At 44.1% G+C, this 22,441-nt stretch overlaps 1 long non-coding RNA gene across 1 annotated transcript in view; it reads right to left on the bottom strand.

The window, feature by feature from the left end:
• LOC128348079 (uncharacterized) overlaps positions 1–22,441 on the bottom strand; it is a 41,114-nt gene that overhangs the window by 4,157 nt on the left and 14,516 nt on the right. Inside the window, exon 2 of the long non-coding RNA XR_008317912.1 lies at positions 1,450–1,557. This is a non-coding gene — a long non-coding RNA (uncharacterized LOC128348079). The remainder of the gene's footprint in view (positions 1–1,449; positions 1,558–22,441) is intronic.

The raw sequence follows: 22,441 nt of genomic DNA, 5'->3' as shown, positions 1-22,441 counted from the left end.
AACAAAAAAGGATGGGCTACAGAGCCAGTCCTAGAGTTTTTGATGCCCTAAGTGAAGTCTGACTTTGAGCCTCTGCTGCTGCCCCTCGCCCACCGAGCCCTGGCTTTAACTTGAGTCACACAGGCTGCTTATTCTCATGACCTGCTTCAGGGGTGTAGCTACAGTTGAGCAGATGGGTTCAAAGAACCCGGGCTCCCTAGCTCCTGAGGACCTTCCCTATTTTCTTCATTATCTCCCTTACTCCAAGGGGCTGCTGAGGAGAGGGGTGAACACGGACTCCCTCTCCCCTAGCTACGCCCCTGACCAGCCTGCATGGATGATCAGTGAATGACTAGCACAAGCACAGTAGCTGACTTTCTGATGGACTTTCTGATGCCTGAGGATACAGTGGGGGAGAGTCCCCAGTCCATTATGGGGGCAAAACTCTATCACTTCAGAAATGTGTTGCTGTTAATTTAGAAATCCAGTCTGAGACCATTCTTTTTTGGAAATGAATGCTGAGGCAGCCAACTCATATTCAAGATAATTATTCAAGATAATTCATATTATGAGACTAGCTGTTTACTGAGGTGCAATGAACAAAGAAGACTGTGTATTTTTGAGTGCAGAAAGTGCAGGCCCTTTGGGAAATTGACCAAAGTCCTATCTAGTCCATTCTTACACCACTGTGCAGAGGTGCATATAGGTAATTTTGGAGCCTGGACCTAAAGGCCTTTGGAGCCGCCCACCTACCCCACCCCTCTGAAAGTTAAGCATCATTTTTTAACATGTGGGTTCTTGAGGGCACAAACCACACCACCCAAGACAGACTAAAGATGATTTGGGGACCCCCAGGGGGTGTGGAGGCCCTGGATGCCTCTGTCATGCATAGTACTTCAGGGGTACAATACAAGAGGGAGAGAAAGAATAATGGGCAGTGCTATCTTCTGATACTGTTTATGTCCCCCGCCCCCCACACCAAAAAACTGGTACCCAAGAGGCCCCTGGTGTGATGTTACTGAGTCTGAAGGAGGGACTCCAGCAAGATGAGATAAAGGCACTTCTCCATAATGGATGATAGTACTGAAAATCTTACAAAAGTATTTCTGCTTGTTCCATAACAGAAAAATGTCTAAGTTGGCACATATTTTTGTTTCTGTGCCCTCATTTCTTAAGTTACATTTCTAATGTTTTATGGAACTGTGCTGCTTTCATGCAGACACGTTCCAGCCTGTTCACACCAGCTTTTCAATAGTCCCTGTTTGGCAGGGACAGCCCCATTTTCCAGTGCCAGTTCCAAGCAGAATTGCTGGCCTAGCAATGCCCTGGGTTCGTTTTAATTTTAATTGAAAAGCAAACCTTTCTGTCCTAAGACAGTCTTGGCAGGCATGGAAATGGTTAATTTATTGGCTAGTGCTGGAAGATGTAAAGCCAGGTTCCTCTCTCCTGATTGGCTTCTGCTAAGCTTACATTAGTCATCTGCACTGCCATTCTGGATTCTGCAGGCACACAGTTCAGAGCAGTTGTTCAGCTTGAAAGGCTGGGAAGGACAGAGCAATGGAGGGTCTTTTCAGTAGCCTGTGCAAGAGGAGAGAAAAGATAACAGTTAATATTTCTTTGTTGTTCTGCCTGTCTTATAGAAGCTCATTTTCCTTCTGGCTTCTCAGACATAGCACTTCCATTTCCTTCCTTCCCACCCACACTCCAGAGGTTGTGTGTGCAGGGAGAGAACTCTATTCTAGGGGGAAAGTCATTTAAATAGCAACAGTCTAAAACCAATAATTACAGCAGTTAAAAGGCCATCTTGGACAAAAAGTAGCTTTTATCTAAAAACAAACAGGGGTGGGCATTATGATCTGAAAGGGGCCTGTCCCTGGTACCCACCAATCAAACCTCTGTGGAGGCTATGCCTGACAGAAAAGCTTGAACAAGCAATCTGATGGCATGGGGTGGGTTCATATTATTTCCTGGAAAATAAACTGGTAACTAGTGCAGTTGGAGCAATATTGGTATAATATATGGTATAATTACCATATTCATTAGCATTCTGGGACTGCAAAGGTGGCAAGCTTCTTCTAACCCTTATGAATGACTGCATTTCCTTCTCCTCCCCATGACTAACAAAAGCAGAATAAATTAAGAAAAATAATTGAATCATGGAAATGCCCATAATTTGTAAAAAAATTATACGAGTCTTCAGCATTCCAAACTTCAAACAAACTTCAGTGTTCCTTAGTACACAGGTTGTTGTTGGTGTGTTGTGGTTGTTTTGGTCATGTTTAACAGTTTAGCAGAAAGTAAATGACCTGAATGCAAAACATGATACTCTCCTTGGGCAGTTAAGTCTGCAAACAGTCACAGAACTTGTGTTGTGGCTTTTTGCTTATATCAGCATTGTCATCCTATAGATATCTACTTACACACACACACACACACACGTTTTTGAGGATAAAGAATTCTACTATGGTAATAATATCTGGTTTTAATCTCTGGTTTATTTTAAATTATTAAATTGTTTAAGTTTTTGAATGTGTTTTAATCTGTTTTATGCTATTGTTAACCACCTGGAGCCGAAAGTTTGGGGTGGTGTACAAATTTGATAAATAAATATATAAATGCTGATGACACACAAATCTACTTCTCCTTTTCATCTTTATCATCTCTCAAGTAGATTCCAGATGGTGGAGCTTGGTGACAGTTGCTCCTCCAAACAGGAGCTGTTATATGTTGTCCCTCAGGGCTCCATTCTGTCACCAATGCTTTTAATATCTACATGAAGTTTGGTGCTGGGTGTTAACAGTATGTTGATGATACCCAAATCTACTTCTCCTTTTCATCTTTAACATCAGGAAATGGCACTCGTTCTCTAAATGCCTCCCTGCAGGCAGTAATGGGCTGGATGAGGGAGAACAAACTGATGTTGGAGGTGCTCATTGTGGGTGCTCTGAATCTGAGGGGTGTGTTAGATCTTCCTGTGCTGGTTGGCATTATACTCCCCCAGAAGGAGCAGGTGCACAACTTGGGAGTACTCCTGGACCCAGGCCTCACTCTGGTATCTCAGGGGGAGGCCATGGCCAGGAGTGCTTTCTATCAGCTTTGGCTGATTCGTCAGCTGCACCCATTTCTTGAAGAGGATGACCTCAAAACAGTGGTGAATCAGCTGGTAACCTCCAGGCTCGATTACTGCAATGTACTCTACATGGGCCTGCCTTTGTACGTAGTTCAGAAACTTCAGTTAGTTCAAAATGTGGCAGTCAGATTGGTCTCTTGGGTAACCTGGCAAGACCATATTATGCTTGTTTTGAAACAGTTACATTGGCAGCTGATATGTTTCTGGGCAAAATACAAAGTGCTGGTTATTATCTTAAAACCCTGAACAGCTTAGGTCTGAGTTATCTTAGAGAGCGCCTTCTTCTACATCATCCCCACCACACATTAAGGTCATCTGAGGAGGTCTGTCTCCAGTTACCACTGGTTTGTCTGGTGGTGATGCAAAGGTACAAGCAATGCACCAGCTGCTCCTGGGCTGTGGAATACACTCCTGGGTGAAATCTGTAATTTAAGTTCATTATTGGTCTTCTAGAAAGCCCTTAAAGCTTATTTGTTTTGCCTGGCCTTCCAGGATTGTTAAACTGCTGTAAATATTAGGCCTGATTCTCCAGGGCTTTTAACTGTTTAAATGTTTTAACTGTTAATTGGTTTTATGCTGTTTTTATAGTTTTGATTTTAATTGTTTTTATTTTGATGTAAACCACCCTGAGCTATTTCTGGAAGGGCAGTATATAAATAAAATAAATAAATAATAAATAATAGAAGGGAATGCAAGGTAACTCTAGAAGTGGAGGCACCTTTAAGACAACTGCCACATTTTCATTTCTGATCTGTTGCAGATTATATGAGATGAAACCAGTTCATGTGACATAAATTAGGAAAAGATGTGTTGCAAATGCCAGATGCTGTAAATAGTAAAATATTCATGTGTCTCACAGGCTGGTGCATTGCTTGTAATCACAGCTATCTAAATTATAGGAAATAGAGCGTGTGCAACAATCTTCATTGCTATTTTTAAACAAGCAAAATTAGGTGAAGCATCTTGCAAGCAGGAGTAGAAAGAGAGATTCATCTGCAACATTCCTATCGTCTTTGGGGGGCGGGATACCCATGTGTTAAGTGGGTCTCCCAAGAATATTACCAAGAATGGATGTATTCCTTCTTTAGTTGTATGCCAACAACTATGCTTACAAGGTTTAAATTAAAGCAGAAAAAGTAGGGAATGGAAATGTATTGACTTTGCATCACTGAGAAGGCAGATGCCACTGGATCAATGCTAAACTCTGACTCTGACAGAGCTGTAATGGAGGGCTTTTCACAGAGCCATCACTCTGTTACATTCTAAGCAATGGTGTGGAACAGTTACTGGAAATGGAATGTGTATGTATGAACTATACGATCTGCGACCTGATAAAAGGAGAAAAATAGATGGACATGCCCTTGAGTAAAATAACAAATCTGACTGGACATAGATTCACAGTGAAGACACCTTAGGAAATCATGCCTGTTATTCTGAAGTACATTTTTAGAGTTTGTACAGTTGAAATTCATTGCAAAATTAATAGCTAATCAATGCAATATACTGGGTTAAGAAAAATATGTGTCTATGAATGGTGTTTTAGATTTCAATCCTGATAATACGACTTGCTGAGCAGTTTGTTAACTGCCAGTTTGGCAGCAACCGTATTTGCTGTCACCCTAGATCAGCTGCCCAAAATTTTGTGGTATGAAGTTTGGGCAAAATACAGCCACTCGCTCTGGCTTGTCCAGCAATGTTTGCCCCAGCTTCATTCAAATGAAACACAAGGTAAAGGGTGCAATTTGATTGGCGGCTGGGTCAGGAGGAGCTTGTTCTGGCTCCCACACTCCTTGCCCAGCAGTTGGAGTCTGAGAAGAGACCCCTTCTTGGGGCATAGTGTAAGCTTTGGCTGGTCACCCTTTGGGGACTGGATAGAAATATTTTGGCCTTCATCAAATTGGCCTGGGATGAGGATCATTTCTACCTACCTCGGACCATGCACTATTGACAGGTTTCCCCCTAGTCACAATGGCATGGAACAGTGCTGAATGGGAAATAGTATAGGGTTTGTTGAACACCTTAAGGCACATGTTTGGCGTGATGATGAATGCTGTCAGACCTTCTGCCTTCTCAGTGATACAAAGTCAATACATTTCAGTGATACAAATACAGTGATACAAAGTCATTTGTATCAAAGTCATTTGTATCATTTGTATTTGTAGTTTGGGGAGTGCTGGCTGAGGCCTCACCAACCTTAAAGCCTTGGTGGCTGGTGGGGACAGGGAATGCTTTTTGCAGATGCCTTGATCTTAGGCTGGCTAAGAAGGGCAGTATCAGCCATAGGGCCAGGATGCTGCTTGGAGTCAAGGTATGTTGCCTAATGCATTTGAGATTGGGATTCACACCATGGGTAATGAGTCTCTACTGCAGCTACAACACTGTAGTGGGTAGAAAGCCAATCCCCATTTGTCGGTATTTGCTTGCTTAATTAATAAAGTTCTGGTCCTTTACTTTCAGTTATGTCTTGTGCCTTTATTGGTCTGGGTGCAAAGGCCTCTCAGGATTATACCAGTAACATAGAAATGTTGCTATGGACAGTACTTCTCACTGATTAATCTAGTTATCTTTATGCATAATCTTCAAAACAAAACAAGTTCAGAAGGCATTCTAATATTCTCTGGCTGCAACAGAGTATGTATCCTAGAAAATATATTTCTAGTTTCCTAAAAAATGGATACTAAAGTTACCAGTTTGAAAAAGAACTAAGCAACTACTATGCATGTTGCTGTGATGCTTCTTACGGGCATAATATCAAATAAAGTCACATTTTTATTTAGGCATTTAGAATTATGCACAATAGCTGTTTTTATCCAAGGAAATTTTCATAAAGAATCCCTTTCCCCCTATATTCAAATTGGCTTTAGCAGAACAGAGTGATTATAAAGCCTATTAATCTTCATTTTTCACACTGAGATTCATTTCCTAGGGCTGGAAGTAAGAACCAAAACCATCAACATCTAGAGTACTTGAATGTAATGTGGATTGAAAACCAAACACAAAGAATTAGTCAGCGGCTCAAGTGGCTTGATAATTTCTAAGTAAATAGACTTAGATTGATGGGGCAGGGGGGATTTACTCAGGTGATAGCAAATGATAACAATACTTCACAAAAACATATTAGGATTTGCTTAATATTTCTTGTTTCCTAGAAAAAAAATGGACACAACTTTCCCTTGTTTTATCCTACAGCACTATGTGGCTGAAAACTACTTCCTGATGGTCCTGGGGGAGCATTTAATACTTCCACTGCATAGTCTGATGGCTTCACATTTATCTATTGTTTTCCCATTGTAGGGAACAATTTCCACCCCAAGCAAACAATTTCCAACCACATTCTGCACTGGACAGTGGTGGAGCAACCATTGTGCAAACAGGTTCAAAGAACCCGGGCCGCCAATGAAAAGGGCTGCTGAAGCCTGCAGGGGTGTGTGGCTCAGGCTCCGGAAGAGCCCAAGAGGACTCCTCCCACCCAGGCCCAGGCCCCGAGCGAGCACTCCCCTGTCCTTTTCAGGCAGCACCTGAATGCACCTATTTTCCCTTTTCTCCCTCCAGTGAGGGAAGCATCCATTTCCCTTTCTCTCCATAGCCTAGGTGTAGGCAGGGGGATTTCTCTCGGGGCTCTTCCAGAGCCAGAACCACGGGTAATGCACATGACATCACACACATGGGACGTTGCTAGAGGGGCTGCCGGGCAGGGCTGGACCCAGGCCACCATTCAGCTGGCATTGTGCCTGGCACTGGAGTCACAAGCTACTAGCTTTGAGATGATATTTTATTACTCATATAGCACTACGATTCACTGGAAAGAGTTTCCTTGGGCTGGGAGAGCAGTTTTCAAGACCTGCCACCCCCATGCTATTTGACATTTAGCAAGTCACTCATTGCCTAAATTCCTCATCTGTAAAACTGAATTGAATAATAGTGATCTACATCACAGGATTGTTGTGAGTGTAAAAAAAAAAAAGCACTCTTATAAAGAACTTTTCAAACTTTAAGTGTCAAATAGTCACCAGACAGTTGGTGTTCTGGAAAAGGGTCACTCTAGAACCTATGAGCTAATACCTCCTGGCAAATCTCTTGAAACACTGGCCGCATTCATTTGCAATGTGAAACTGGATGTTGACAAACCTGCATTTTCAATTTGAAACTGTGAATCGCATCACAGATGTTCATTCAACCACAGTCCAACAACCTCCAGTTCCAGGAAAGTGGATTCCCTCCCTGCTCCTTGGTTGCCAAGACTGATCCCAGCAAACTTCATGGACAATACGAGCACTTCTTCTGACAGAGATGGCACCACTGCTCCCCAAAGAGCTCTGCACCACAACAATACTGCACAAGCACAATTTCAGGTGGGTGGGGGTCATGGGGGCACTATTTTCCTGCTACTCAGAAAAGAGAAAGGAACATATGAATATGATGAATATTTACATACTGCTTTTCAACAAAAGTCCCCAAAGCAGTTTACACACACACACATACACACACACGGCGCCAAAGAGCTCACACTCTAAAAAAGAAACCTAAGATAGACACCAGCAACAGACACTGGAGGGATGCTGTGCTGGGGATGGATAGGGCCAGTTGTTCTCCCCTGCTCAAGGAAGAGAACCACTACTGAGCTTCTTTGCTCAGTTAGAAACAAAGGGGTCTCGGCATGGAAATTTGACTTCCTAGGAGAGGATATGTATATGAGGGATGGAAAAGGATCTGGTGTGGGGTCTGTCCCACCATGACCTAGGATGCTCTTGCAAGAGCTCACCCCAGCAAAGCAGCCCATGCAGACCACACTCTTGCTCAGCTTGCTGCCAGTGGGCTTGCACTCCCATAAGAAGGTCAGTCTGCTGGGGAGGAACATAGGGGTAAACACCTTCAGTCTTCCATCAGACTGCACACTCATGAGTTGAGCTAACCCAACAAAGGGGGCCCCACTTGTGTGGGCCCCCCACTATCAATGGTAAAAGATAGAACTCTTGCACTGCAGCCCCCTCCTCCCCGGAAAGCCTTGCATGCACCCAAAGGAGATTTTGATGCTCCCTGTGTCAGGGCCTGGATGGGGGGGGGACACCACATGTGTGATGAACATTTATTCCCATTCAAAATTCCTGGGTTCAGGCTGGCATTGCACAGTATGCAAATCTCCTACTGCAGGGAATCATGGGAGAGGGGGACCCCAGAGAGAAGAGAGCGGAGTCGTTGTTTGGGGGCACAAGCAAGCAGGAGTGCACATGTCCACATAAACAGACGGGCTGATAGGGGGCATACTTTGACAACTACTTGGCAGTAGTCACCAAGACAGGGAGACCAGTTACCCTGGTACCCATCCCCATACGTAATCTGAAGAACTGACTACTCAAGAATCCCTGGTTGGGACTGCCTTTTAAATCTGACCCAACATATGTCCTGGCACTGTGATTAGGTGCCCTGCTTAAGTTGTCACCTGGAGTGTTTGTGCTTTTTTGTGCTTGTGAGCATGCATCATTGTTACTTTATTCTTGGGGAGCAAACCAATATGTCCACCCTGTCAACCTGTCCCTTTCTCCTCCTGCTTGCTATGAGTGGGGAGCAAGCAATGGAGTGGGAAAAGGGGACACTATTGTGTAACTTTGCTGCTTGACTGCCTGACAAGCTTGGGGTGGGGTGGCATTCCTGTTGCTATGCAACTCCATTGCTGCATCGGAGACATGAGAGGCAGGGCTGGTACTCAGAGAGGCAGCCAGCAAGAAGTGCCTCAGGTATGCAACAGGCACAATCATGGGTGGGTCTGTGCAGCCATCTCTATGCTTCCGGTTTCAAAAACAGCATAGAATGGCAGTTATGGCAGTATCTGGGTTCAGATGTATCACTCTGGTGGCCAAACCTCAGGTCACGGTGGCAAACCTTACTGCAAACCGAAGGTTCAAATAGGAGTTTGCCGAGGCAAACTGGAGGTTTCTTTCAGCTCAAAACTGCAGTTGCACAAATTAGAACATAATGGAGTTCCGACCTCTGCCCCCTTTAACTCCAATTTCGTGTAATGTCTGAATTAACCACCACACTTCTGCCTCTGCTCACACGTAGGAGGTAGTTTTCTCTGATCCTTCTGTAACCACCTGTACAATATATTACTGAGAGTCGGAGGTCACCCACCCCCCTTTTTAAGTCCAGTGCCATGATGTGAATTTGCCCTTCCTGAGCAAATGGGTTTTATTTAATTGCTAACTTCATTGGGCATTGAAAGGAATTTTTTACTCATTGCTGTGGATGAAGTGGATATCTTTACAGGAGGCTCTTGAGTATTGTGGGTTCTGCATTTATTATTATCGCGCTTTTCCTCCAAGGATCCCAGAGCGGTGTAATACATACTTGAGTTTCTCCTCACAACAACCGTGTGTTTTAGGTTAGGCTGAGAGAGATGTGACTGGCCCAGAGTCACCCAGCTAGTATCATGGCTGAATGGGGATTTGAACCCGGGTCTCCCCGGTCCTAGTCCAGCACTCTAACCACTACACCATGCTGGCTCTTTGTGGTTTCAGTTATTCATGGCCAAGCTATATATACAGAGTTTCAATTATCATGGGGGTGAATTTTCAGCCATTTGCAGTACCCATGCACATGTTATGCACTTGTGGTTGCATTTCAGGCTTGCAGAGAGTTTGGGAGGCAGTGTGGAGCCATGCTAGACTTTGTTTTTGAGGATTATGGGGGGTTTTGTGGGGGGGGGAGCATTACTGGAGGAGCTGGAGGAGCCAAGGTACAGTGGAAGAAGCCAAGGTACTTTCCTTTTTTATTTCTGGATTTTTAAATACTTTTAAGGTATTTTCTCTGTCCAAGGAACCTACCTAACCTCATCATTCACATAGGCACAAGTTTTCAATTATTGTGGTTTCAGCATTCACAGAATGTAACCCCTGCAATATTCAAGGGCATCCTGTATAGTTCTTGAAGACAAAGCCTTGGAGACAGCAGCATGCAATGAATCAAATTCATCAAATGGATGCTGGTCTTGGACCATAACAAATAATAATTAAATTAAACTAAATGAGTTAATTCATGCTGGCTCCTGGGTTTGTACTGGGAGAGGGACGTTTATTGCTACATGCCTGGAACTTCCCACAGATCCAGCTGTATGAATGTGTCTAGGAATTGTGGTAATAGTGTTGCAGCTCAGGGAGAGTCCTAGAATTCTGAAGCATTCTTTGCCGTTTTTGTACTTCAACTTAATAAGGCACATTACCAATGGCAATGCATGAGCTAGAAAGATGTAACAAAATAATTTAGTGATGGATTTAGCAGAAAGAATTACCAAGAGAATAACAGAATCATTTGAAATAGAGCTATATAAAAATAAATAATTTGACTTTGCTGGGAGGTGGTCTGATACATCATAGATTTTAGCCTATGTGGATTCATGCCTCTGGGATTTTTTTTTAAATGTTAGAATAGTAGGGGCAGCCGTCTACTTCCATCTCAGCTTACATAATACGTGTGAGTTTTATTTGACAGGAGCAAAAAGTCTTGACAAACCCAGATTTATCAAGATTTGACCCAGTTTCACTTCAGAGACTTGTAAACCTTTTCAGAATGTCATGCCCAGTAACCTGATCAATTGAGTGTTGTTTGAAAGTGTGTTAGGTGTCTTGTACAGTTTTAATTCATAACTTTCTTTTTAAAACTTTCAAAATGAAATAGACATTTTGTATGACCATGATTTTGGTCCGGGAAGTACTGAAACAGTTAATGTACCTAAATAGCCTTAAGTCACTAAGGTATCTTATCAGCTTTTAAGACTATTAAGTGTGCTGTTGGGGAATTAGACGGGAAGGATGGGGCTCACGCTCAAATGCAACTTGTTCTTCAATTTCAGAAAGATCCCAATGGATGTTTTTGGGTAATTGCTTATTCACGCTCAGAGCTTTTTGCTTGTTATCAAATAAATAAATGAACAAAAGTCAAAGAAGAAATTACTGGAACATGGAGAAAATCCTAGTTTCTAAGTGCTTTGCACTTAACTAGGGTAGTATAGCAGGCATGTGTTCTCCTGACATGGATTTTGTTTCCTGTACAGGGAAAACGGACCTCAGTCTTGATGCAGACTAAAGGCTATGCAAGCAGTTGAAAAGGTTTCACAGACTCCCCCTCCACCTCACCCACCATCCTGCCCTCCCAAACAGTTGTGTGAATACCCACTGTGTGACAATCGTATTATTTGAAAAATTAGAAATATATTTATAAACCTACAAACTAAGCAATACTAGGCTTTTCTTTTCTGTGCAGGTTATGGACAAGGTCAAAAGGTCAAAATATCAATTATATTTATTATAATAATGAAGTATATTTGTTATCAAACATGGTGCATGGGTGTGTGTGTCTAACATAATAAACACTGAGATAAGGTGAAGTAGTCATCTGTATGATGACTACTCCATGAAGTTAAGAAATAGGCTCCATGAAGTTAGGCTCCATGAAGTTAAGAAATAGGAGCCAGTTTTCCAAAATGATATCCATACAGTACAAGCTCTTTGTGCCTTTAATTGAGGTAAAGAACTTGTTCATTACTAAGAGTTCCCACATTTTGTCAAACTATCTTGCAACAGAGGGCAAATACAAACAATTACATCTTGAAGTTAACTACAGTTTGGCAGCAGTCAGCAATAATAACATCAGATTCCTTTGGATTTTTGGTAGTTTTTGTGTCTAAACTCCCTAACAGCACAGTTCCAGATTCCAGCTATGACAAGGACAGTGATTGCTTTAATGCAGGGTACATAGCCCATATGAAAACATGTCCTCTAGCCCCACATTCTCTCCAACAGTGTGCTGCTTGTTAAAATCAGGCATTTTAGCTTGAGTGCAGTATCATCTTGCTGTGACTTTGAAATACTTCCTTAATGTTGTTATTCTCCAATGAAACTGTTAGATGTGAGAACTATAGCTTTGACCATGCATCTATCTCAGTTTGTGTCTTTATGTCCCGGGTAGGGATGTGCACAGAACTGGTTTTGCCAGTTGGACTTGAATCTGGATTGGATTCGAGCCAACCCAGCCCGTTCTGGGCTCAGACTTGCCAAACCAGATCTGGTACAGTTTGGCCATCAAGCCACACCGAAACAGCTCACAGGCAAGCTCATGGGGTATACTTGTAAAGGGGAATCCAGTGAAGATTCCCCTTTACAAGTAAAGATAAATCCCTACACTAAATGGGGGGTGGGGCTTGAGGGAAAGTTGTATTTACCTGAATAATTAAGGCGGCCGTGGAGGTGGTGGCAGTGGTAGATACATGGGAGGCAGGGGGTGGAGGCTCCTCCACGCCAACTGCCGGCCTCCCAAATGACTGTCTGGGTCGGCTGCATCCTGGTTCCTGCCTCTGAGGCCCAAACAGGGCAGCATCCAGCCCAGACTGTCATTTGGGAAGCCAGTGGTGGGGGTTGGAGGAGCCCTAGCTGCCTTCTCCAATGTCTCCGCTGCCACCTCCCCAACTGCCTCTGCTGTACCTGCTGCCTTAGTTATTAAGGTAAATACTACTTTCCCTCAACCCCCCCCTTTGGTGTAGGGCATTCCCTTTATTTGTAAAGGGGAATCCTTGCCAGATTCCACTTTACAAGCATACCCCTGAGCCGGCCCACAAGCCGGGTAGCAGTCCACTGCAAACTCGGACTTGCTGCCCCCTTTTGGGGCCAGGCCGGTTTGAACTTGGACCACCCGAACCGGGCTGGCCCGATGTTGAGCCTGGCTTGAAGCAATCCAGCTGGCACATCCCTAAACCTGGGATCTTCTAGTTACATAGGATGGGGTCTCTTTCCACATATAGGCTGGCCCATGATATTTCTGCAAGAAGGCACTAAATGCTCTCCCTTATCTGGTAGTGCCTTGAAATGCTGTAGTGCATTATCCCTCTCCTTCACACTTCATCTTCCACTCCATTCCCTTCTTCTGTTTTAAATCCAGGGAGAACAGGAGTAGAAGCTGGAGTGATGGCGGCAAATGGGGAGGCCATTTAGCAGTATTAAATGGGAGAGGCCATTTAACAGTAGCAGCCACCACTGTTAATCTACCACCTGAGGCAACCACTTCAGTCCATCTCATTGACCCTGCCAATACATTATATAACATTAAAATACTCCCTTTTGGTAGAGTAAATCAATAATCAGCTAACTTAACTCAACCCAATTGGGCAAGGTTCTCAAATTTAGTAAGGCTCTTGTTGATTTGCCTACAGACACTAATTTGAAAGAATCTCCATGACAACCTGGTTCAAAAAATGTTCTTCACCTGAGAGTATGCAATGAATGGATGTCTGGCACACTGAGAATGTGACAATCTTCCTGCTTTCGGAGGAGTATTTATGTATGACATTCTCACTGCATTCTCAGTTTTCAACAACATTTCACAGGGGGTGCAATATTCTCATGGAGCTGTTGGCTTTATTCACAAAGCGAGGATTATCCCATGATATTGAACTGAAGAGAACTTGGCAGGCATCTCTCCTAGCTAAAAGCAGAAAGTTAGCTACTGTTGTGAGCGTTCACTCACTCATCAAAAGTCATCCACCGAGGTTGCCCTGCCGGTTTTGCAGGTCTGTTGCAGCTATCTCCCTTCTGTTTGTTGTTGTCATTGGGTGGTTTTTGTTTGTTTGTTTGTTTTTTGCTGTAGAGGGATCTGCTACTCTCTCATTTAAACAGATCATTAGAGGCCTACTCTATAAGCATCATCCATAGAGGGTGAAGAGATTTGTGAGTGTTTGTGAGGGTGAAGAGATTTGTGAGCATTTTGGGAGCAGGCTCTGAAACAACAATCATGCTAGATCCTTTTATCTGGATCTGTGGTGGAGAACAAGAAGATGCCTATCTCAAACATCTACCAATTTTTTGCTTCAAAAATCTGCACCATCATTTCTGTTACTATGATGGATTTCTGTTCTGGTAGCTAATGTTCTGTGCCAGTGCTATTTCAGAATAAAATACCACATACAGAGAGGTAGCTGTGTTCACTGTAGCAGCAAAAACACCTTAAAGACTAACAAATGTATTGGACCATAAGCTTTCACAGACTACAGTCCACATCCTGAGCAGCATGAAGTGTTATCCCCAACTGGCAGGTGTGTGTATGTGTGTGTGCATGGCTATGAAATGCAGGAGGTACCACACTATATAATACAGGTTTTGATAAAATCAGATGGCTAGCAGCATACAATACTGGCCCTAATTATACAGGATCCCATAGTGAATTTTTTTGGAGAGAGGGATAGGGAGGGGATAACTTATTGGATCAACCACTAGATAAGCATTAAAATTCTCTACCCAGACTAGTGTCTTGCAGTTATGCAAACATAACCCTGAATTATAGTATTTTTTTATGTAGCTGTATAACGAGCTCCTTGAAATAAATGAGGATTGCCGCAGTATATCCTGTCTTGAAATTCCAAACTGTTATTGCCCACATTAAATCCAATCATGTAACAATCCTAAAACATTATTAGTGCCCAATGATGTGGAGTCAAGTGCTTATAAAAATGGCCTCTTAAGTAGAGTACAAAGAAAACAACACCCTAAGAGAGATTTCTGACAGAGGACAGCGTATTAGAATGCTGCGAGATGATATCCCAGCTTAGGTTTAAAGAATTAATGAAGAACAAATGTTCCAACTGACATGTAAGCATGAAATTCTCTCTGTGGGTTGACCTTCATTCTTCTGCAGTTAGCTAATGAGGGTTTTCTTTGTTATCTATCTTGCTGGAGGACCTCTGGGCCTTGTATCATTATTGAATGAGCACAATGTCACCTCAGCTGGCAGAAATGTTTTGTCTTTTGTCAGGGAGAGAAGTTTGCTCATGTCAGCCAGTGAAAAGCATAATACGGCAACAGGCAATTGAGACCAGACATTTCAATTCCGCTAACTTAGCCCCGTGGAGATGTTTAACCTGCTGCTGTTGTTTTGATCAGAATATTTACGCTTGCTTGTTATATGACTCTTGTAGCTACTTCTGGAGTTTGGAAAGGGCTGTTATAAATTAATGATAAGCCAAAGCAATTTATCTGGAGATCTGCTCACCACATTCTCTTTTAGCAGTTAATTATCATCAGTGGACTGAACTGTATATGTTTGGGAAATGAATACTTGTAGAGCAGCTGCTTTTATCTTATTCATAATGGCAAGTATATTGTCTCTATCAGTGGTACTTAGAGTTGGGGAAAACACATCTGCTCAGGAAGAAGCCATTAACGACAGTTAACCAGTTCTAGGTACAAAGGAGCTCCTCAACATGTGGACTTTGACAGCATTCACGTCAGCTTCACAGACAGATGACCTAGGCAAAAAGCAATTTCTTTGACTGCAAGTAATGTTGTATTTCATTATTCCTGAAAATGACATTTGTCCCGAATGGTTTGCAAAATATCTGAAAAGCTAAATAAAAAACACAAAACCAGTTTGGTCCAGCTCAGTCATGCATCTAACATGAATGTATCCCAGATTGTTAGCTTCTCAGTTTTGATCATCCCTAAAACCACAGATGTATCCTAGTTCAAAGGCTTTGGGGAAAGGGCACTCTGATGCATGTATGGAGCTTACACAAGCACAGGAGCTTTCTCATTGACCCAAGATGAAAAGTCTCACCTCTTCTTTCCCATTTTTACAAGCCTCTTGAGTTCTTTCACAGTAACACATGCCTGCATATCACTTGATTTCTCTGCACAACTCTGGATCATTAGCAGTTGACCTTGTGTGAACTGACTGCATTGAAAAGCATTGTATTTGGGGTGATATGAAAGTTCTGTCTATGGTGTTGTGTTTGTGATGGCCCATTCATACATGCAAGAATGGTTCCTTTAGGCATAGAAGACACTGAACCCTTTCTCATGAGCAGTGAGAAAGAGCAAGAGGGTTAGTGAGGAGGAAGCCCTCAAGGATAGCCTGCCCAGATGACTACTAGTTGCTACCAGTAGTTTGGAGGGCCGGGGTACCAGGCCACATCATCACGCATCAATCCTCACCCCGAGTTCCAATAATGCACTGTGTGAATGTGTGGTGCATTAGGGGGATTCCCCCCTCGCCTCCCCAAAGCTGCCCAGGATCTCCACAGCTGGCAGACGATCACAGAAACAGGATTAGGAGAGTGCTCACTCTCCTAACCTCATTTTGGAGGGTGGCAGATTTGCCACCGACATGCCACCAGGATCAAGCCCGATTCCAGTGGTACACATGAAACCCAGCCGTTTTTTTTGGTGTATGTGTGAATAGCGTCACTATCTGCAATTAAACTTTGTTGACTTCTAGCTGCAGCTGCCATATATGCAGGAAGGTGAGCCTTGTTTGTTTGTTTGGACAATACACTGTGGTAGGTTAAATTCAAACCTCCCCATTTAATCAGCATATAGCATTGACCTGCAGACGAGCCCTACAGCTATGGCTGGAAGACACCATAGTTTGAATGAAAATTATGGTATTCAGATGCTGAGAGGGCCCTGAAAATAGTCCTTCAGCATGATCACTGATGGTTTCTGTGCAATTGTTTTTACTATAAAATGATGATGATACTAGCTTTTAAACGTATGTCAAGGATATTATCTTGAGGCAAAGACATGTTACAGTGATCTTCCACACATCTTTGCATAATTTGTGAAGCTACTATAAGTAATTATGTGACAAATTCTTATATAAGTCTGTGTGTGTGTGTGTGTGTGAGAGAGAGAGAGAGAGAGCGAGAGAGAGAGAGAATGAATATATTAGGGATGTGTGTTTCGTTTCGGATACAAAACGTTTTGTGCACAAAACAGGCCATTGCGGCTGTTTTGTTGCCAAAACAAAACACCCAATGCTCAAAACAGAACATTTTGTAGCCAAAACAAAACGTCCCTGTTTCGGATACAAAACGTTTTGTTGTTTCGGCTGTTTTGGAACTCCATTTTGCAATCGCAAAAAGTCTTTCTCCTTCAGTCTCCATTTTGAGTTTTGACATCTGTTTGAATTTCCAGCCCTTCCAGCCCGCGATTGGATCTGCTGGCAATTGCCTCCTTATTCCTTTTAAGCAAATTTAAGGGTAAATTTTACCCTCATTGGCTAGTGGGGCAGTGTGCATTTTACTGTTGTTGTTTCACACTGTTGTGTGTATGTGGATGTGCATGACCTTTGGAAATCTGCCTGATTTTCTTCCAAAGCTCTGCTGTTGTTGATGTGTGATGTTGATGTTATTTGGGGTGGATTTGGGGCAGAGAGGAGGCTTTGGGGGCAGAAGAGTGGTTCAGGTGGTAGTGCCCCAATGGGTGCCAGCTGCCACCCAGATTCCAAAGGAATTGGGAAAAGCGCTGATTTTTAAAGAATTTCTGAAGTTGACATGTCTTTGAGGCAGATTAGGGGTAGAAAGGGGGCCTGAGGGGCAAAACAATGGGTTGAGTGGCAGTGCCCCAAGGGGTGCCTGCCACAACCCAGATTCCAAAGGAATAGGGAAAAGGGCTGATTTCTTAGGAATTGTTGAAGTTTATGCTTATTTAAGGTCCCCCCCAGGGAATAATGGAGGTTTCAGCAGTCCCATAACTCCACCTGGGGGGCACTGGGGTAGCCGGGAGCGAGTGGTGGTGTAGTGCACACAGGGTGTCAACCACCCCTATGGGTTGCTAACCCATGGGGTGCTGGGTTCTGTTGTTTCTGAGGTGTTCTGAGTGTAGATTCTCTGGTAGCATATGAGATTTTCAACGACAAACCATGAATCCACTCTCATATGCTACCAGAGAATCTGAATCTACACTCAAAACATCTCAAAAACAACAGAACCCAGTACCCCATGGGTTAGCAACCCATGTGGGTGGTTGGCACCCTATGTGCTCTACACCACCACTCGCTCTGGGCCACCCTGGTGTCCCCCCAAGTGCAGTTATGGGGCAGGAATTATGGAGGTCCATTATTCCCTATGGGGAAGACCTTTACAGATGCACAAACTCCATTACATCTTTAAAAGTCAGCTCTCTGCCCAATTCCTTTGAAATAATTCTGGCAGCTTCCTTGCCCCCACTAGACACTACCAACCACCCTACTCTGCTCTGGGCCACCCCTTTCCTCTCAACATGAAGCTATACTTTTTCTGAAACCTCCATTCTTCCCTATGGGAAAAATCCTATACTTCAAAAATTCACCAAAATCAGCCCTTTGCCCAATTCCTCTGAAATTTGGGTGGTAGTTTCCACCCATCGGGCGCTACCACCCCCACCCACTAGTTCCCCCCCCCCAGGCCATTTTTAAAAATCCAAAATGTTTCGGATTCGGATTTTGCAATTTCGAACAAAGAACAAAATTGGGGTGTTTTGGATTGGCTGATTTCGAACAAAGAACAAAATGCGGGTGTTTCGGATTCGGGCCAAAAACAAAACAGAAAAAAATACAAAATGCACAACCCTAGAATATATGTTAGACAACTCTCAGGGAATAGTTTTAATTCCCTTAGTCTCAGGGAACAGCCTGAAAGGATCCATGTAAGGGGCAGTTACTGCATTTTAATGGGAGAATGCTGTTCACCAGCAATACTGAGTTCAAGCTATACTGGCCCATGTAATGCACAGAGAACTGTAGGTTCAAGAGAGAGGTGTGCATGCCGCTTGTGAGTCATTCTACAGCCAGCCCATGCTGCTGGCAAAGGGAGGACTGCTCTGTGCATACTTGGGTTCTGTGGTCCCCCCCCCGTTTTCTTTCTTTCTTTCTTTCTTTCTTTCTTTCTTTCTTTCTTTCTTTCTTTCTTTTTTCTTTCTTTCTTTCTTTCTTGGCCCTAATCTGAAACACCCCCAATTTGTTCTTTGTTCAAAATTGCAAAATCTGAATCTGAAATGTTTTGGATTTTTAAAAAATGGCCCTGGGGCAAAACTAGTGGGTGGGGGTGGTAGTGCCCAATGGGTGTGGAAGCTACCACCCAAATTTCAGAGGAATTGGGCAAAGGGTGGATATTTGGTGAATTTTTGAAGTTTAAGATTTTTCCCATAGGGAATAATGGAGGTTTCAGCAAAAGTATAGCTTCACATCAGGGGAGGGGGGGGGGAGGGGTGGCCCAGAGAAGAGTAGGGTGAGTTGTAGTGCCCAGTGGGGGCAATGAAACTGCCAGAATTATTTCAAAGGAATTTGGTAGGGGGCTGATTTTTAAAGATTTAATGGAGTTCACATGTCTTTAAAGTTCTTCCCCATAGGGAACGATGGAGGTTCCAGCAGCCCCATAACTGCACTTGGGGGGGCACAGGGTTGCTAACCCATGGGGTACCAGGTTCTGTTTCTGAGATGTTTTTGAGTGTAGATTCTCTGGTAGCATAGGAGAGTGGATTCATGGTTTGTAGTTGAAAATCTCATATGCTACCAGAGAATCTACACTCAGAACACCTCAGAAACAACTGGACCCAGCACCCCATGGGGGGTGGTTGGCACCCTATGTGCACTACACCACCACTCACTCCCAGGCACCCCAGTGCCCCTCAGGAGGAGTTATGGGTCTGCTGAAATCCCCATTTTCCCTAGGGGGAAAGACCTTAAAAACGCATAAACTTCAACAATTCCTAAGAAATCAGCCCTTTGTTCTATTGTTTTGGAATCTGGGTTGTGGCAGTCACCTCTAGGGGCACTGCCACCCAACCCATTGTTTTGCCCCTCAGGCCCCCTTTCTCCCCCGAATCTGCCCCAAAGATATGTCAACTTCAGAAATTCTTTAAAAATCAGCACTTTTCCCAATTCCTTTGGAATCTGGGTGGCAGCAGGCACCCATTGGGGCACTACCACCTAACCTACTCTTTTGCCCCCAAAGCCCCCTTTCTGCCCCAAATCCACCCTAAATAACAACATCACACATCACCAACAGCAGAGCTTTGCAAAGAACCAGGCAGATTTCCAAAGGTCATGCACATCCACATCCCCACCACCTGAAATGCAATTGATCTACACACAACAGTGTGAAACAACAACAATGAAATGCATACGGCCCCACGCAATGAGGGTAAATTTTACCCTTAAATTTGCTTAAAAGGAATAAGGAGGCAATTGCCAGCAGATCAGCCCATGCTTTCCTGGCCAATCTGCAGGCTGGAAGAGCTGGAAATTGAAACAGATGTCAAAACTAAAAATGGAGACTGAAGGAAAAAGACTTTTTCACGGTTGCAAAATGGAGTTCCAAAACAGACGAAACAACAAAACATTTTGTATCCGAAACAGGGACGTTTTGTTTTGGCTACAAAATGTTCTGTTTTGAGCATTGGGTGCTTTGTTTTGGCTACAAAACAGCCGAAATGGCCTGTTTGAGGCACAAAATATTTTGTATCCGAAACAAAATGCACACCCCTAGAGCATACCACAGATGTGTTATCACAGAATGATGAGACTGCAATTGTGATGACATGCTCCTTAGTGGGCATGGAGCAGCTCTGCCTTCACAAGCGGTGTAGGAGGGCTGTAGAGTGGTTCATGTGCAGTGTGCACACATTTCTTATGGAGTATGGATCTCTGAGTGGTATATGGGCTACTGACTATAAATTCACCATATCTACATCTATCTATATCTATAGCTGTATATAATATTTGGGGGTGGCGAAGCAGGGGCAGTGTCGGTGCAGTTTACCAGTACGTGCACTCTCTCTCTCTCTTGCTCTTTCTTTCCCTCCCTCTCTCTCTCCCTCCCTCCCTCCCTCCCTCCCTCCCTCCCTTTTCAGAAAACATTGTACTTCAGTGGCTGGTGGCTACATCAGCACTTCAAGCTAGTTGTTCTTTCTGACTGGTTCTTGCTGGTCACCATTTTGCTCCACAAAATGTACCAGGGAATGACAGAAAATCACAGCATTCCTCATGGTGAATATAGAATGAGTCCACCTCATTCCAATGGTGAAATAAGCTACCTCCAGCCTCAGAGGCAAGATGCCACTAAAATACCAGCTACAGGGCAGCAACAGCAGGAGAGAGGCATCTGGTGGGCCACTGTGTGAAACAGGATGCTGCCTGGACTAGATAGACCTTGATCCTGATCCTGCAGAGCTGTTCTTAGGTTCTTAATGCATTCCAGAAATAAATGGTGACCAGCAGGAGCTAGTGATCAAGAAGAGCACAAAGCTTCAAGCTCTATCTGCAGAGGTGCAGCATTTTTTCTTTCCTTTTTAAAGGAGAAATATCATGACTTCTGCCCTCCCCTGGATATTTTTGAAAACTTCATCCCCCTCAAAACCAGATGAAAGTGTCCCCTCACATTGGAGGAGAGCTGGTCTTGTGGTAGCAAGCATAACTTGTCCCCTTTGCTAAGCAGGGTTCACCCTGGTTGCATATGAATGGGAGACTTGATGTGTGAGCACTGTAAGATATTCCCCTCAGGGGATGGAGCCACTCTGGGAAGAGCAGAAGGTTCCAAGTTCCCTCCCTGGCTTCTCCAAGATAGGGCTGAGAGAGATTCCTGCCTGCAACCTTGGAGAAGCCGCTGCTAGTCTATGTAGACAATACTGAGCTAGATGGACCAATGGTCTGACTCAGTATATGGCAGCTGCCTATGTTCCTAGGTTCCTTTCACAACCTGTGAAAGGGTCATTGAAAATGGGCAGGGGAAGGTTTGGCTCAGTATTTGTTAAAGCAGTTGCATAGAAGTTTTGCAGCACGTTAATTTAGTTAATATATGCTGCTTTCAGGCAGTTGCTGCACCATCATCTCTAGGACACAGGAATTAGCTGAAAAACAACCTGAGCTCTTTCTCATGGGCAGTGAGAAAGGGCAAGAGGCAGTGGCAGCTGGTGCGGGCAGCACCAGGGGGCAGTAGGAGGCACCTTTAACAGGAGCTTAGTAGGTGTTGTTTACCTCTCTGCCTGCAGCACCTGAAAGCTGTTCAGAGCAGTGGTGCACCACCCGGCACCCGCTGCAGCGGAGGATTGGCTCTGCCACTCAGCTGGCCTCTACACATGCAAGGAGGCCATTTGTCGGCTATGCACATTACCTCCGCCAGCTAAGTGGCGGAGCCAATCCTCTGCCACCACGGGTTCTGAGCGGCGTGTCACTGCTCTGAACAGCTTTCAGGTGCAGTGGGAGGAAAGGTAAGCACCTACTCATGTACAGTTAAATGTGCCTGCCGCCGCCACCCCAGCAGTGCCCACACCAGCCGCTGCTGGAAGAGAGTTAGCGAGGAGAAAGCCTGGGAAAGTTTGCCTCCCTGCAGACAACCAAGGACTCTATTTTCAGCAGGTGGAGCTCCCGCCCAGACAGTTACCAGCTGCTGCCAGGAGCTTGGGGAGTCAGGTTGCCTGGACATGTTGCCCCGCATCACCCCATTGCCTCCTGGAGCATCCATAATGCACCGCGTGAGTTTGCAGTGCATTATAGGGATCCCCCCTCCCCTTCCCACAGTTGGCCGGGATCTCCGCA

The sequence above is a fragment of the Hemicordylus capensis genome, chromosome 2 (genome assembly GCF_027244095.1).
Source record: "Hemicordylus capensis ecotype Gifberg chromosome 2, rHemCap1.1.pri, whole genome shotgun sequence".
In the NCBI taxonomy this organism is placed as follows: domain Eukaryota; kingdom Metazoa; phylum Chordata; class Lepidosauria; order Squamata; family Cordylidae; genus Hemicordylus; species Hemicordylus capensis.
This window is presented reverse-complemented; position numbering and strand designations above follow the sequence as displayed.